We start from the raw sequence: 17,121 nt of genomic DNA, 5'->3' as shown, positions 1-17,121 counted from the left end.
TTTTTCCGCTGTAAAAAAAAAAACAAACAAACAAAAAAACTACTCGATCAAATCAAGTGAACTTTTTTTTCGGGGATCTTCTGTTCAAAACGGATACGTACAATATGACCTATTTTTTTTTTTTTTTTTTTTCGATATTTTCATTTTTTAATGTTTTGATTAAACTGTACAAGTACCCATTTACTGTATAAAAATTTATCAAAATACAATTGTAAAGACATTTATTGAGAAGTCCACGTAAGAAAAACTAATTTTGATAAAACAATTTTGAGTTTCTTTTTGTTTTGTTTTGTTTTGTTTTTGTATTTTTGTTTGTTTTTTTGTTTCGTACAAAAAATAATTTTTAACATTTTTTTTTTTTTTTTAATTAAAGCAACTCTGAAGGGTCAACAACAAATTAATTTAAATGTAACCGAAAAGCGCCACAGTTTTTTTGTTTTTTTTTTAATATTTTAATTATTGTTTTTTCGTTTCTTTTTTTTAACGGTGAAGTAAGTGGGAGTGGGTTGTTTTTTTTTATTTTTCACTTCGGCCATAGTTTAAAATACTGATTTCTCCCTTGGATTTCTACGGCAGGTGCGTGAAATAAAATGGCGTCTCCAGTTTCGGCGATAAAGTGTAGAAAGTACCCAAAAAAAAAACGTTGTTTATTTAGATTGACATTTATGGCGGCAATTAAAAGTAAAGAAAACACGGAAAAGTCTGTACGTAGCAGTTACGGGACGAAGATGAAATATTAAAAAAAAAACACGTAATTTGATCAAGTTTTTTTATGGGAAAATTTTACATTTAGGCCGTCTGACGTTCGTATATAACAAAATATTTTTTTTTGTAGATTTCGGTGTGCTAAAAACGAATCTGCAAACCATTTCCCTCGCAAAAAAAAATAGTTTTCATGATATGAAGAAATTACTTTTTCGAAAAGTGGGTGATCACTTTTTCATGTAAATTTAACTTAAAATGAGCACCCACTTTCTGATCACCTGAGAGAGGGGGGTATTTATTTTTTTTTAGTGTTTATTGGCTAAAAAGTTTTTTTTCCGATTTTTTTTTTTCTGTTTTCATCTCTCAATAAAGACACGAGGAAATTAAAAAAATAAAGAAAAATCGGTATTATTTTACTTGAAGGCTCGTTTCACATTCATATAGAAAAAAAAGAAAGTTTTTTTTGTAGTTTTCGGTTCGCTTTAAAAGATTATATGGTAACCGTTTCCGTCGCAAATTTACCGTTCGTATGGTATTAACCCCTTCACTCTGGGACTATTTTCCATTTCACAGCCCAGCCTTCGTTTACACTATGCGGGAGCATATAAGAAGGCTGTTAAATGTGCACTCGCGTACCAAACTGCCTTGTCACAGTGTAGTATTGGCGAAAAATTAAAATTAGGCGAAAAACAAGTAGTTTTCCAAATATTAAACCATGCAATTCTATGTCATCACGGGTGGCCATTTTGTCCGCGCAAGCGCGCGCATATGGTCGACACTGAAAATGTATTTTGACCTCTCCCTTTACTCAAAAATTCACCGAAAATCAGGAAATTAACCAATATAATTAAAATTTCAGTATCTATCAAATAATGACCACTGAATATAATGAACCCATTATTTTTTAAATTTAAATCTTTGTGGAAGTGTATGATTTTATTTAAACAAAAATACCTTTACTAAGTTTCAGTAGTAAAAAAAAAATGTATAAATTTCTTTTTTTATATGAAAATAAAGCATCTTAAATTATAACAATTAAAAAAAAATATTTTTTACAGGAACATTACGAAAAAAGCCCCTAAAGTTCGTATTATTGAATTCAATATAACTCGAAGACAAATTAATTTCTCGAACTACCGATATTACCATTAAATTAAGCATTGTTTATTTATATTTTCATACACACAAAAATCATAATTGCAAAAAATGTTTGTACTTTTTGTTTTTTGAATTACAGTATTCGCAATATTTTTTATATGTACGATTCTAATATTTTCCTTGTTTGCATGAATATAAAACTTTCGACGTAACAATTTTATATATAATCTTGAAAAATATGCTTTTTTTTTAAATTTAAAAGCAGGAACATAGAAAATAATTAAATTAAAAAAATGGACAAAAAATTAAACAAACGTTCACGATAGCAATGTACGGATGCACGACTGAGAGAGAGAGAGAGAGAGAGAGAGAGAGAGAGAGAGAGAGAGAGAGAGAGAGAGAGAGAAAAGCAGCACCCCCTAACTTTCTTTAACTATCTTGTGTCATCACTGTCGAAGATTTTGGGCTTCCGTATAATCAATGTGATAGGAACTTTGTTTTCTTTCAGTTGAACTAAGCGAGAATCTTTCACCCTTGAGGGCTAATTAATTTTTTTTTTTTTCTTTGTACAAACAAGGTGTTTTTATAATAATAATAATAAGAAGAAGAAGAAGAATAAAGAGAAGAAAACCAACAAAACAGAAAACAGAAAGACAAAAGACAAAACGAGAAAAGAGAAATGGGAAGAGAAACAACTCCACGGAAGATTCATTAGAATGACAAAAGATGAGAATAACGAAAACACCTGGACATGGATGCAAAAATGACATATAAACCGAGAAACTGAATCTCTAATAACTGCAGCACAAGATAACTCGATAAGAACCAACCATAGCAAAGCAAGGATCGATAAAACACAAGAAAACAGCAAATGCAGACCCTGTGGACAAAGAGACAAAACGATAAACCATACAGTAAGTGAATGCAGCAAACTGGCCCAAAAGAAATACAAAAACAGGCATGACCAAGTGGGGAGGGCAGTGCACTGGGAATTGTGCAAACGGCTGCATTTTGAGCGTACAGACAAATGGTACAAGCATAAACTCGCAACAGCACTCGAAAACGAGAACCACAAAATCCTATGGGACATGGAAATACAAATGGACAAACACATCCAAGCAAGAAGACCAGACGTTGTAATAATTAACAAGAAAGAGAAATCCTGTCAAATCGTAGATTTTGCTGTCCCAGCTGACCACAGGGTGAGTATGAAAGAAAAGGAGAAACGAAGCTAATACACAGAACTAGCCAGAGAGTTAAAAGGGATTTGGATGATGAAGAAAATCAAAATAGTACCGATAATATAGGAGCACTAGGAACAATTCCGAAAAACCTGGAAAAAAGAATAGCAGAAATTGGAATCAGAGGAATAACTGCAAAAATATGCCTAACGATAATGAAAACGGCTGAAATATTAAGGAAAACACTTGAATGTGGAGAATAACACAAGGCAATATAACGAATAAGCGTTACAGAGAATGAAGAACACCGAAGCTTCAGAACTACATGTTCTACACCCCCATCATGCATCCCCTCCATTGTTTCACCACCGTTCCTCCAATAGAAAAGTGATAGCAAAGAGCCGAGAAGGATCAAGGAGGATGGAAAGACCGAGGAGGGAGCACTGGCCAGACCTCCGCTGGACAAGTGTGAACAGAACTGGGATCTTGGGGAGGCTGAGTGCCACTCAAATTCCAGTATAAACCAATGGCCACTGCCAGCGAGAAATCAATGGTAAGAGGCTGTTGCGATGATCAAATTTATTTGCAAATGCTATCGAAGGAGGAGGAGAGAGAGCTGGACGTCTGGGGAGACTTGTTGTCACTCAGCTTCCAGAGAACACCACAGGTCTCCAATCAGATCGTTTGTTGACTTGTGTGAAAGCTCCATGTGAGCCAATAATAATGATAATTCAGTATCTTAGGACTTTACTAATTATCTTTGAAATAGACTCAGAAAACTAATATTTATGTTTCAAAGGATTTTTACAGTGCCTTTCCCTGTGTAAAGGGCATCTCCAATAGCAATTGTCTTTCTTCTGTTTTACTTCTTTCATTTGTCTTTGACAAATGAGACACACTGGACCTTCTGCTTGTAAAATATTTCTTTTCCTTAAAAACGCTTTCGCCTCCTCATAAACTTCTCCGAAATTGGCTCATATTTTTTATATTCATCATTCAAAGTGTCAATATGGTTAGAAGCACCGGTCTCAGATGTCACGTGACCTAACTTTTCAGATTTTTCAGAACGAGACTCGTCTGCTAGACCTACTACCTTTATTTACACCTGATTTTGGTGCTTCTTCGGAATAAGCACGTAATAAGGTAGAAAATTATTTATTAAAGAAAATTAAAAAAAATAGAATTTGATGAAAACGATCGTAAGACACAGGAGAGTTCAAAAGAGAGGTAATTTTCCGTTTTGATTTAAACGAAATGGCGACAATTTTTCACCTAACACCATTAAAGTTGTTTTGTTTAATAATTCAGTAATATTCAGGTAATTTCGACTGCATAATTTGGAAGCTACCAGTGTAACTTATTAGAATTGACAGAAAGAATCAGTTGAAACCATTGTTTTAAATCTGAAAACTCCATTTATCGACTACAAAATCTCGTCCCAATTCTGTAGAAGCGCCATTGTTTTTGCTAAAATAATTTTACGTGTTACTGTACTCCCCCCCCTCTCACCATCACCGATAAACTGAAGTTATCTACTGTTGTGTGTTTTTCTTGTTTACCGTCTCTTTTTATTGTACCTATTTACTATGCCTTCCCCACGGGACAGAGTTAGACACCAGGGTCGTTTTTTAACGTGGAGAAAAGGTACAAAAATAAAAATTGTCTCAGTCGTGAAGGATTTCTCCTCCACCGAAAGAGAACAAGAAATAGAAGTGCAGCATCTGAAGAACAGATACTACACTTTGATCTTGACCAAAAGGCTGTAGTGTACACAGACGAACGTTTTTATCAGTCGTCAAATTATGACCCAGATAACGTGCGCGCGCATAGAATGTTATTTACGTTTACGGTGTACATTTTACGACCCCACTTTATTTTATAGTGTAAGAAATGATTTTGTGCGTCGGCCTCTCTTGTCATCTGAGTTATAATCTAAAACAACAATGGTCTTGTTTAAGATGCAATCTATTGATTCTTGGCATCCCCCAACGCTTCCTATTTAAAGCGGTCAGGTACCGCATAGGGGTGGTATTTCTTTTTCGGCATTGGCATTCATTCATTCAGTGGGAGTGGTTGGACGCACATTATTGCTCCCAGACCTGGACAACCTGTCGCATGTCGCAACTATCTTTCTGTTTCAAGCCACACCACTAGAGAAGTCACCATAATAGTAGCAGGGTTACCCGGTGTTGCCCAGGAGGGAGATGTAATGAGTAATTAAGGCAAAAGATAAGATCGCCGAGTGCTTGTACAGTTAAGTAAAGACATTTTTTAAAATTCATGTTAAAAATCTTTATCATGTACCGTTATTGATTGAAGTTCTCATAAAAAAACTCGCTTAATTTGATCAAGTAGTTTGTTGTCGTTGTTGTTGTTGTTGTTATAGAGGAAGATCAAATTTTATTGAAACTGATAGCGACGCAGACATCGTGGTAATTTCCAGCTACGAGGAGGGGGGGGGGGGAGGCGCCAACGGCGATAACTCCATATAGCTATTGGTTTGCCGAAACTTGACGAGATTATTTTTTTTACTTTATTAATTTCGAATATATTATTAGAATAACGTGTCAAGAATAAAATAAATCAGAATTTATATAACATAAAAACTGTACGAACGACATTTTGGTAAACGTTAAGAATTAGATGGCGTCCCCTATCCTTGGAGTTGAAAATTGTCAAAATGGCTGCATCGCGATCGGTCTCACTAAAATTTAATTTTCCCCTAAAAAAAAAAAAAATACTTCATCAAATTAAGCGATTTTCTTTTTAATGAAAACTCCATTCCATGACGATTACGTACATCATAGATATTTTGTTCGGTTTTTAATGTCTTTGCTAAACTTAACAAGCACCAATCGCCGTCCTAAACAGAATGCGATGAAAAAATTGTGTATAGGCGATAAAAATGGTTTTATATTTTAAGATTATAACATGATGAAATATTGCGAGTTAAAATCGATATTAAATCGTGGGTTTGTATTACTGTACACATAGATTCGAAAAAGTTGTCAAAAAACAAATATATAACAAATAACTGTTATCAAAGGCAAGATAAATTACTTTTCTACCAAACTGGATATATTTTTCGTGTTTTTATTCAATTTAACATGTTTATTCAGCTCAAAAAGCATACAGTGTTTACCGATGTATTGGAAAATTCAAAATGGCGGCCGACTAACACGGTAAGTTCGGGAAAAGGTGTTATAAATAGTAAACTAGACAAAATACTATTAAAAAACCACCGAGTATATGTCAAGTTATGTCACGGTAACATATATTGAGCAAATTTCTAACAGTATTTTGTTTAGTTTATTATTTATTACACCTTTTTCCGAACTTACCGTGTTAAAGAGAGAGTCGGCCGCCATTTTAAATTTTCCACTACATCGGTAAACACTGTATGCTTTTCGAGCTGAATAAACATGTTAAATTGAATAAAAACACGAAAATTATATCCAGTTTGGTAGAAAAGTAATTTATCTTGCCTTTGATAACATTTATTTGGTATATATTTGTTTTTTGACAACTTTTTCGAATCTATGTGTACAGTAATACAAACCCTAAATCGTATGTAATTTGAAGAAAAACACGTTTAAAATGTATACGTATGTAAGTATAATGAAGATTTTATTTCGGCAGAATACTGATCGTGCTGTTTTTTTTTTGTTTGTTTTTTTGTTATTTTTTGTTTCTTTTTCATATTTTCAAGTTAAATTCAGTTTTTTACGTTTGTTTATTAAACTGTTTGGTAAAAGTGCAGTCGTTTTAAAAAGCCCCCTTCTCCCTATGTGCAGAGCGAGTTTCTAATTAATAATGTTATTATTGCAGTACGGTCCATATTCTGTATAAGTACCAAAAGAAAACAGCAAACAAAGAAAAAACAACAACAAAACTAACTTTAGGCTAATTGAAACAAAGCAAGCACTTTAATTATCATAGTTTATAAATTCCAGAATGGTATTACACAAGAAGTGGTTGTGAGAAATCTATATAAGTATAAAACTCAGATCAGCTTGCTTGCTTGGGCGTTTAAACCGTCTATCCGGTTTATGACCTGGTTAAAAAAATTGTATGCTTACCTATTTCATGATCGCCCCTGTCTTAAGTCCGATATTAAAAGCCACTGCTGCTATTCAAAGTATACACAAGATCAACGATATTTTTTGTTTTAACCTATTTTAACGTGTTTTCCTTACAAATAAATGTAATTTCACTCCGTTGAGTAAGAAAAAAAAAATACATAATATAATATACCTACCTACCTACCTATTGATTGATTGATTGATTCATTCATTCATTCATTGATTTGGAGAGGGTAGGGTGTTTTGTTAATCTTCTGTACTTTCACCTAACAATTAACTAAAAAAAAAAAATTGTAAAACTTGAATTTAACTGGAAAATACTATTTTAAAAATAGCGCGGGTCGTTAAATGCAAAAAAAAAAAAAAAGTCGTAAATACATAAATAAGTAAATAGATAATGACTGGAAAAGAAAAAATAGTCGCAGTGAAAAGTCGCAAAAAAATAAAATAATAATAATGGCGAGGGGGGGGGGGTCCTGGATACCAGGGGCGTGCAATAAGTAATACCCCTGACCCACTTCCAGTTGTCTGATCTAGCTGAAATTTTGCATGTGCAATGATTTATATCTCTATGGGTAATCTGGCAAATTACAGCTCTGAACTAATTGTGGTTTCTGTTTTAAAGGTGTTTGAACTGAGTCAGGTGTGAAATGGAGCCTGTTAAATGTCGAGCAGTGATCCGGTTTTTGTATTTGAAAGGACTCACACCACAGGAGAATTTTGATGAAATGAAAGAAACTTATGGTGATAATGGCCCATTATATGACCTTGTAAAACGCTGGCATCATGAATTCAAACATGGCTGGAAGTTTATGGAAACTGCTCCCAGACCTGGTCGCCGCCCCCTTCTGCCATTGATGAGGCATCTGTCCGTCAAGTTGAGGCTGCCATTTTGGAAGCTCGGCACATTACTATTTGCCAAATAGCCCAAGATGTCAAGATTAGTACAGGGTCTGTGGAAACTATCATTCATGACCATTTGCATATACATAAGGTGTCTGCCAGATGAATTCCCAGGTTGCTCACACCATTCCAGAAGCGAGAACACGGCGAGTGCTTGAGGATGAATTTGCAGCACTACGCTGGCAAGTTCATGCTCACAGTCTTCTGGGTCCAGGACGGAGTAGTGATGACAGATTTCCTGGCAAAGGGTACTACAATTATAGGAGCCTATTATGCTTCACTTTTGAGGAAATTAAGGGAAGCTATCAAAATCAAGAGGCGGGGCAAGATCAGCAAAGGTACCCTCCTCCTGCAGGACAACGCTCCGGTCCACAACTCACATGTCGCCAGATCAGAAGCACGGACGTGTGGTTATGAAATCCTTCCCTATCCTCTCTACTCTCCTGACCTTCCACCCTCTGACTTTCACCTCTTCCCAGCCATGAAGTTGTTTTTGAAAAGAAAGCGTTTCCCAGATGATGCAGCCTTGATTTCTGAAGTCACGTCGTGGTTGGGGGGCCAACCTGGGGTGTTTTACAAAAACGGTCTCCAGAGCTGCATGAAACGATGGAAGAAATGCATAACTCTGGGTGGTTCCTATGTAGAGAAAGACTAATAACTCTGCCAAATTTCGTTGCTCTACTGCTATGGGAACTGGGTCAGGAGCATTACTTATTGCACGCCCCTCATATGACCTTAAACTATATCTGATGGTGAGGGCCCCAGCTTGCGGGCTTTGGCAAGTGTGGAGCCACCCTTTAATTGCCATTGCTCCCAGGTCCACTCTGACCAGGAGTGGTAGTACCTGCTAGGGTTCCAACTATGGGTTAAATAGAAACCGACTTAAAAAAAAAAAAAAAGCAAATGTACTCTATTAAAAAATTGTTCTTCAAAATCACTTGATTCGGCATTCAGGTTATTACCTTAAAAGGGTTGATATGTCGTAAAACAAAAACAAACAAACAATGGCAGGGGGCGAAGGAGCTAACGTCAAATCGGGGCTGTAAATGGGGGATCGATTTACTAGAACGTTGTATGTGAAACTGAACTCTCTTCCAAATTTTTTTAATATTGATTTTTTTTTTTTCAGTTTTGATTTACAATCTGGTAGCTTGGTGTCCAATAAAGTTGAAAAAAGACGAAAAGGAAAAATTGTAAGGGGCTGCCGATTGTTCAGGTGCACCTACATGTTTTTAAATATTTTCTTTACCCAAGTTGTGAGTGATTAAAACTAGAACTTGATTTAAAAAAAAAAAAATGTTTTCCGTGTCCAAAAAATTATTTATTTACGATTACTTGTATTTTTCATTGTAAATTGGAATTGTTTTCAAACAAAAATACAAAGCAAATATGTTTTTCTAATGTAAAAAGGGGGGAAAACTACTTGTTTTTTATTTGTTTTTTTTTTTACGACCTAACCCAGTGTGGTTTACCTCCTGAAAAGAAATCAAAATCTACTTTTTTGGCTGATACATTTCAACGGCCTTTAAAGATAATATAAAAGGATTTTTTTTAAATAGTTACAATTTAACATTTTAGCGGGATGACTTTTCAATTTTGTTTAAGATTTGCTTGGAAAAGGTTTCACCGTTAATCAATTTATGATTCTTTCCTGATATTTTAAGGCTGTTAGCGCACGCACACACACACACACACACACACACACAAACAAAAAAACTAAGGTGGACCTGTACAATGCACACTCCCTCGTATTCTTTTCGTTTTTTTTATTTTTTATTTATTTTTTTTGTTCCCAACGGAATACACCCTTCTTATATAAAGGATTTTTCATGTAATCTAAGGGCAATGATGACCGTTATTATCCAATGTATTTCGTATTGTTTTTGCTCGTCGCCATGTTTGTTTTTGCGCACGCATCCAATTTTTGCGGGTTTATACATTAATTCTGTATACTCGCTATTCCATAGCTAGCTATAACATATACTGGCCCAACGGGTCACGTGTAGTCTCGTACTTTAATACATACTTTAATATTTTTAAATAAATTATTTTTAGTTGATATAAGGCGTCGTTTCATTACACACTGTTTCCGTTCCAGATTTTTGTATTGCTCATGGAGTCATATATATATATATATATATATATTGTATCGTTCAAGACGAAAAAACATTAAAACATTTTCCCTTGTTACTACGTATAATATTAAATTGATGTTGACTTGAAAACATTCATCATGTCATAAACTTACGGGTTTGTTTTACAATCCAGAGATCCGAAAAAGTGGTTCAAAAACAAATATATAACAAATAAATATTACCAAAGGCAAGACAAGTCACTGTTGTCTGGATAACTTTTTAGTGTTTTTACTTATTTTTAAATGTTTGTTCGGTTCGAAAAAAAAACAACAAAAAAAAAAACAAAAAACAAGTAGGGTCGAGCGTTACACAAATACAAGAAAAATGGCCGCGTGGTATCTCATATGTCTTTGAAGTCTCGACAATGAGCTAAAGATGAAAAATAAAACAAAATAGTGATAGAAATACAACCGATAAATAAGGCATAATGTAATATTATTTATTGAAAATTTATTTACGTAGACTCTAATTGAACAGCAACAAACTATCCTTATACGACGTTTCTGAGATCATACAAACTTTTATTGAAATAAAGTCTCTTCACCAGCACAACTATTAGACACAAAAAAAAAACAAAAAACATATGATCAAGACTAAAGTGAGTAGAGCCAACGTTTATACAGAAAACCATGTAGTTTATAGGCTAGAGAGGAAAATGCAATTTAACTAGAAAAAAAACTTGTATAAAGTCTATATCAAGTCAAGTACACAATGAATTTTGGAATATGCAATATTCAATCCGTAACAAGTAGGTTCAATATAAAAGTTTTTCTTCGGTTTTTATCGTTAGAAGTGCCAATTTGAATAAGCACCAAATTATATTTATTTATTTATTTTTCTGAGTATGACTTCTCGATAGTAAAATATTCTGGACTTTCATTACGGTTTTAATCTAAGGGCAATGATGAGCTTTATTATCCAATGTATTCCGTATTGTTTTTACTGGTCGCCATGTTTGTTTTCGCACGCGCGAATACAATCGTTTTAAAAGCTGGACTTTGAAGAATCTAGTCACATCTCGTTTATAAGTTTTTTGTTTTGTTTTGTTTTTTTGTATTCGGTTAGAAAATTTAAACGGTAAAACTTGCGGAGAATGCGCTATTTTACGGAAATTTAAATTTCGCTTCGTTTTAATCTTTTTTTTTTTTTTTAATTGTGCCCCGAAAAAAATGAAAGTAATCGAAAGAATAACATTCAACACACTTTATATATATATATATATATATATATATATATATATATATATATATATATATATATATATATATATATATATAAAACGAAAGTTAAAAAAAAATTAAAAAAGAAAACGAAATAATTTAATTTTTAAACGAAAAAAAGTTAATTTGGTATACCTTTTTGGTATTTTTTTTTTCTTTCTTTCTTTTTTTTTTTTTTTTAACATAAGTCCAACACTCGCCGTTCACATCGGAAATGTTGACTTTTATAGGTTTTCGGGTATGCTTACAACGAATAAACACCTTCCCATAAGAACGTCTTTCGGAATAGACATCCCCCAACCCTTGACAGCATACATGAAAACCTATAAAAGTTAATATGTCGAATGTGAACGATCAGTTTGAACGAGATGTAAAAATGTACCGAATTTAAAACGGAACGAAACTTAAATTTTCGTTCCATTTGTACAACAACCGGAAAACAGAGCATTCTACGCAAGTTTTACCATTTAAACATATGATCAAGGCTAAAATAAGGATAGCCAACGTTTATACAGCAAAGCATGAAGTTTATATGCTAAAGAAAAGAAAATGTAATTTAACTAGAAAAAAAAATTGTATAAAGGCAAGTACACATATTAGGTAAATAATTGTCGGAATTCTCACCGACCAGTAAGCTTGGCGTGTGTGTGTGGGGGGGGGGGGGTTTAGAAAAGACGTTTAATGTTAGGATAAAAGCTTGGGACAGAATGGCATCGTATCTTGTAAAAGTAACAAACTGGAAACGTAGACGATTTTTTTTTTTTTTTTTTTACAAACGAGTCACCGCTTATCAAGTCCCGGAGGCCACGCGAGGATAAAGGCTAATGAGTGCACCACAGTAATCATTGGAATAATAGCGTAGTAACTATTAGTAGTGGAAAATTGGTATAGTTTGATTACTTACGGAGACGGCTCAACAAGAATGTATAATAATTTGTATTTTTAAATTGGTAAGTTATGTACTTAACTAATTAAGAAAATGTTAAATAATGCAAGGGAGGTAACTCTTATGTTTGATAATGAAGTTATTCTTCTAGATTGTGTTGTTTTAATTGGATTAATAATTTTTAGCGAAAATCTTGATATTTTTCTTTTGGCTTGTATTAGTAAATAACAATAAATATTTAAAATATTAAGAAGAAAAATGTGAGATAGCGTCTCTTTATGAAGGTTTAAAATGCTTACATAAATGAATGCATGTTTTTACTGAAAGTTAATTTGCCTTGTAGATGATTTTAGTTTCGTAAATTATGGTTTAAAAACTTTCGATAGGCTAGTGAATCTAATTAAATCTTAGGCTGTGTGTGTGTGTGTGTATATATATATATATATATATATATATATATATATATATATATATATATATATATATATATATCATAGGATTTTATTGGACTTCTTACTTTTAATTTGAACTTAAATACGAAAACTTTGGAAATAGAACTATAGATTTTTTTTCACTAATAAAAAAATGATGGCACAAAACTGATTGCACACGTGTGGATTTACTTCAATAGCCTTTCTTTGGAATGGCTATCTATAAAACGCTGCAATAAGTGTTTTTGGTTTATATGTTTCTGCGAACATTGAATATCCCCATTTTCTTTTATCAATATGGTTTTCTTGCCAAATCCTTTTCCATTCTAAGGGGAATAATCCAACGATTTTCTGAGGAATATACTTTCGTCTCTGATGAGTTGTTTGGTGGAATTCAATGAAACACGTGTAAGATAAAATAAAAAAAAGTATTAATAAAATATAAGTGAAAATTAAATACATCGTCTGGTTTTGGCTGTTGACTAACTCTCTCTCTCTATATATATATATATACATATATTTCATGTATCAACATAAAATGTTATAAGGATATATAATATTTTATGTATCACTTTTCTGTATTTACTAAAATAGTGCTCAATAGGTGAGTAGAGCTAGGTAGTAAGTTATGAGGAAGCACGGAAAATTCTGTGTGCCTTAATTGTCATATGTGTGCGTGTGCAGTATAGATTTGAAGAACAAGTTTTTATTTTTGAAGAATTTCACTCGGAACAGGGGGAAGACAATTCAAGAAGTTTTTGTCCGGAGAATTTCTCCGAAAATGCATGAATTTCAATTTATCCAGTATCTTTTGTTTAATAAAATTTTAGGTGAAAGTACAGAATAGTTACAAAACAGTCTCTTCTACCCGTGTTAATAGATTTCTAAATAATAACGTTATTATTTCAGCACAGTCTGTATTCTGCATGAGTACCAAAATTAAATAAAAATTTTTAATTATTATTTGGCTTATTATTCAATATCTTAATTTAGTAGCTGATTAAAAAAAAAAAAACAACAAAAAGATGCTTTGTTATTTTGTAGATTCAATATGTTTATTTTACCAATGTTATGCGAAACTTTAATGACTCTTTCAAATGTCTCCCCTTGTTCCGAGTAGAATTCTTAAAAAATGAAAACACCAAAATTTGTCCTTCGATCCTAAAATTCAAAAGTGCTACCATATGTTTTCATAGGTTACTATATCTATATAATTATAAAACTCAAATGATCTTGTAACGATGTATGTAACCCACTTTCCGGTTTATGACATCCGGTTGTGCATGCGCACATGACCTGCACACTGAAATATTAACGTTATTATTTCGAAATTATTATTTAACATGGGAAGAGTGGGGTTTAAAATAACTTAAACGTAATACAGAAATGAACGATGTGAAAAAAAAAAAAGCAGACAGTATTAACAATTGTTTGTTTGGATAATTTAAATGCGAAAAGACAAAAAACAAAAGAACAATTGGGACGCTGAAATATTAACGTTATTATTTCGAAATTATTATTTAACATGGGAAGAGTGAGGTTTAAAATAACTTCAACGTAATACAGAAATGAACGATGTAAAAAAAAAAGCAGATATATCAAAATTTGAATTTAACTATAATAAGTATTATGGTATCTGTTCAGTGCATATTTACCTAAGTACGACCAACAACTTATAATTCAGTAACCGTAAATGTTTTTTTTTCAAAAATAATCAATTATAATAAACAGAACGACTCAAAGAAATCTATCTATATTCTTTTTTCATTTTAATATACTTTCATAGAAATGTTTCTGTTATGTCAAAAAAAAACAACTATTTTCTTTACGTCACAAGTGTCACATTCATTCATGAATTTTATAGCTAATATAACATACTGACCCAACGGGTCAAGGGTAGTCTAGTATATACTATCACATACACACTAGTTCTATTCGAATCTTTGAAGATTCACATTTAGGTCGACGATCTCATCATTTAATGTAGTTTGTCACACACGATGTAAAGCCTACTGTGAAAAACGAACCAACTAATCGACGTTAAAATTTAAAAAATTAACAACGAAAATCAAAAAAATTTCATGAAAATTAAAAAAATAATTTATATCAAACACAGTAGATTCAGATTTACGCCCATACTAAAATAACATTCTTTAGAAAGCCGTTCTTAATATAGGGAGGTGATTTTGTTAATTAATCTGTACTTTCACACAACAATTTAATTAAAAAAATATTCGTCAAAATTTAATTTTACTTGCAAAGACTATTAAAAAAAAGGCAATAGCATAGTTGATAATCTGCACAAGAATTTAAAAACAACCTTATGTTTAATACTGTCCTCGATTTCAATATTTGGCGATTTTACAATAGTTCTTCTTTGTTTTCGGTTTATTTTTAATTTTATGCACAAGTTAACTTGCTCTTTCAGTTCATATTTTTCATTTTTTAGATAGTTATAATAAATATAAATACACTGTGTTAGTTAAATAGGTCGATTTTTAATATGGCGAAGGCACTCCGAATTGGTGGGAAAGCATAAAAATTGCTGCAGTTTATGAGAAAGATTTCTTCTTCATTGATCAAGGAGAGAAAATAAAAAGTATCAAAACAGATACTACACTTTAATGTTAATTCTCTTTTTTTAAAATTTGTTTGTAAGAGAAAGGTGTTTTGACCCATGCTCTCTGGAACTATTACACTTCATCATGAATTCAGAGACCAGTCGATCCACCTTCCCTTCAAGTTCCAAACCCTGTCCCATTGCCACAGTGTTCCATCCCATGTGCCTGTTTTACAAGTAATTTAATGGAATGCGCTCTAATAAACTCATAGCACTTGTGCCTCTACAACATATATAGTCCAGACTGACCCGACAAGCAGCAAAATTCCACCCCTTCACTGTTGAGGTCCTTATGCCAGAAAGCCTTCTACTCTAATAGCTTCTCCAGGTGGACTGCTAGACTTTGAAATTCCCTCTCTGTTTTGTTGACTGTACTAACCAGCAGAAGATGTAATGTGAACAGACATCTTGCTGCTCTACTCCCCACAGTCCCCTGTTAGACATGATCCCAAATAGTAGCCCGTCGTTCCTTTGCATTGAGGCAATTGCCAAGGCTGCTGAAAGGAAGGTGGTTTCTTTCTAACATGCTAAAAGGCTATTCACACCTGAGAGTATCCTGTATCTCTACAAGGCCATGGTTCGCCCATGCATGGAGTAATGTTGCCACATATGGGCTGGTGCATCTGCCACTAGTCCCTCACTCCTATATAGGGTTCAAAAAAGAGTCACCAACCTGATAGGTCCTGAACTATCAACTAAACTCCCACCTCTGTCCCATTGCCAAAATGTGGCATCTTTGTGCCTGTTTTATAGTATTTCAATAGCAAGTGGACTGACGAACTCCAAGCACTAGTATCCCCTCGACGACAATATCCTCAACAAACCAGATGAGCAGCAAAATCACCCCCTACACTGTAGAGATCCGTAGATGCTGTAAATCCTTCTACTTGAATAGCTTTCTTTCACATACTGCTGCACTTTGGAATTGCCTCCCGTCCCGGACTGTATTGACATGCAGAAATTCAAGTGTAATGTGAACAGAAATCAGTTATATTAAAGCTGATATTTTTTCTGGCTAGCACAAAAAATTAAGTTTTAGGACAGAAAAACTAATAACATGTAGTAAATATGAGTTGATTAGCATTTCTATGTAATTGTATGTTAAATATATAACTAACCCAAATGATATAAATTAATAAGTACTAACTATTATAATAAATACTTGAAAAGTAAGATTGTGCTACATAGTTTAATACAAACAATAGAATCACATTATAAGAGATAATTTGTAATTTACTTCTTCAGTCCAGCACCTTTTAGCAGACAATGTTCTCTTTTTTTTCCCCCCTGTTTTTTTTTTTTTTCAAGTGTTTCTTTTTTTTACATAACTTTTCACTGACTTCTTTCTTCAGTAAAGAACCTCTGCACATCTAAATTACTAAGAGTTTTTTTTTTTTCACCCCATTACAATAATGATCATATATTATTATAATGATATTCGAAAACGAGGCTAGATCAAAGGGCAGCCATTTTTATGCTATTGTCCATGGTTGCCAGATTTGCTTTTTAAAACCAAATTTTATGAATTTGGCATTTTTTAAAAAGCAGTTTAGCCTTAAAATATTGTATTTGGCCTTTTTCAAAGCGTAACGTACAGACTAACTAAAGAAGGAACTAATAGAATATTATATTGAGATTATTTTGAGTTCAAATATCAGAATAAAAATAATATTTCCATACATTGTGCGTTGTGGAGGTAGTGGTGGGGAGGCGTCACTTTTGTATTCTTACTTCCATTTAAAAATAGACACTTCCTTAATAGTTCGAAATGAATGAAAACAACTGTCTATGTAATGGCAAGATCTCAATTGCACGGGCACAATAAAGTGACTGTTCATTTTTACATTGAAGATCTTCTCA

At 33.1% G+C, this 17,121-nt stretch overlaps 1 protein-coding gene across 5 annotated transcripts in view; it reads left to right on the top strand.

Moving 5' to 3' along the window:
• Positions 1 to 17,121, top strand: part of LOC145276744 (long-chain fatty acid transport protein 6-like) — a 478,413-nt gene that overhangs the window by 388,597 nt on the left and 72,695 nt on the right. The window contains exon 2 of one of the 5 annotated variants that reach the window (XM_080127970.1): positions 9,099 to 9,185. The exons of the other annotated variants lie outside the window; for them this stretch is intronic. The gene's annotated coding sequence lies outside the window, so the exon portion shown is untranslated. The remainder of the gene's footprint in view (positions 1 to 9,098; positions 9,186 to 17,121) is intronic. 5 annotated transcript variants of the gene reach the window in all.

The sequence above is a fragment of the Euprymna scolopes genome, chromosome 5 (genome assembly GCF_053919585.1).
Source record: "Euprymna scolopes isolate OS-2025 chromosome 5, ASM5391958v1, whole genome shotgun sequence".
In the NCBI taxonomy this organism is placed as follows: domain Eukaryota; kingdom Metazoa; phylum Mollusca; class Cephalopoda; order Sepiida; family Sepiolidae; genus Euprymna; species Euprymna scolopes.
This window is presented reverse-complemented; position numbering and strand designations above follow the sequence as displayed.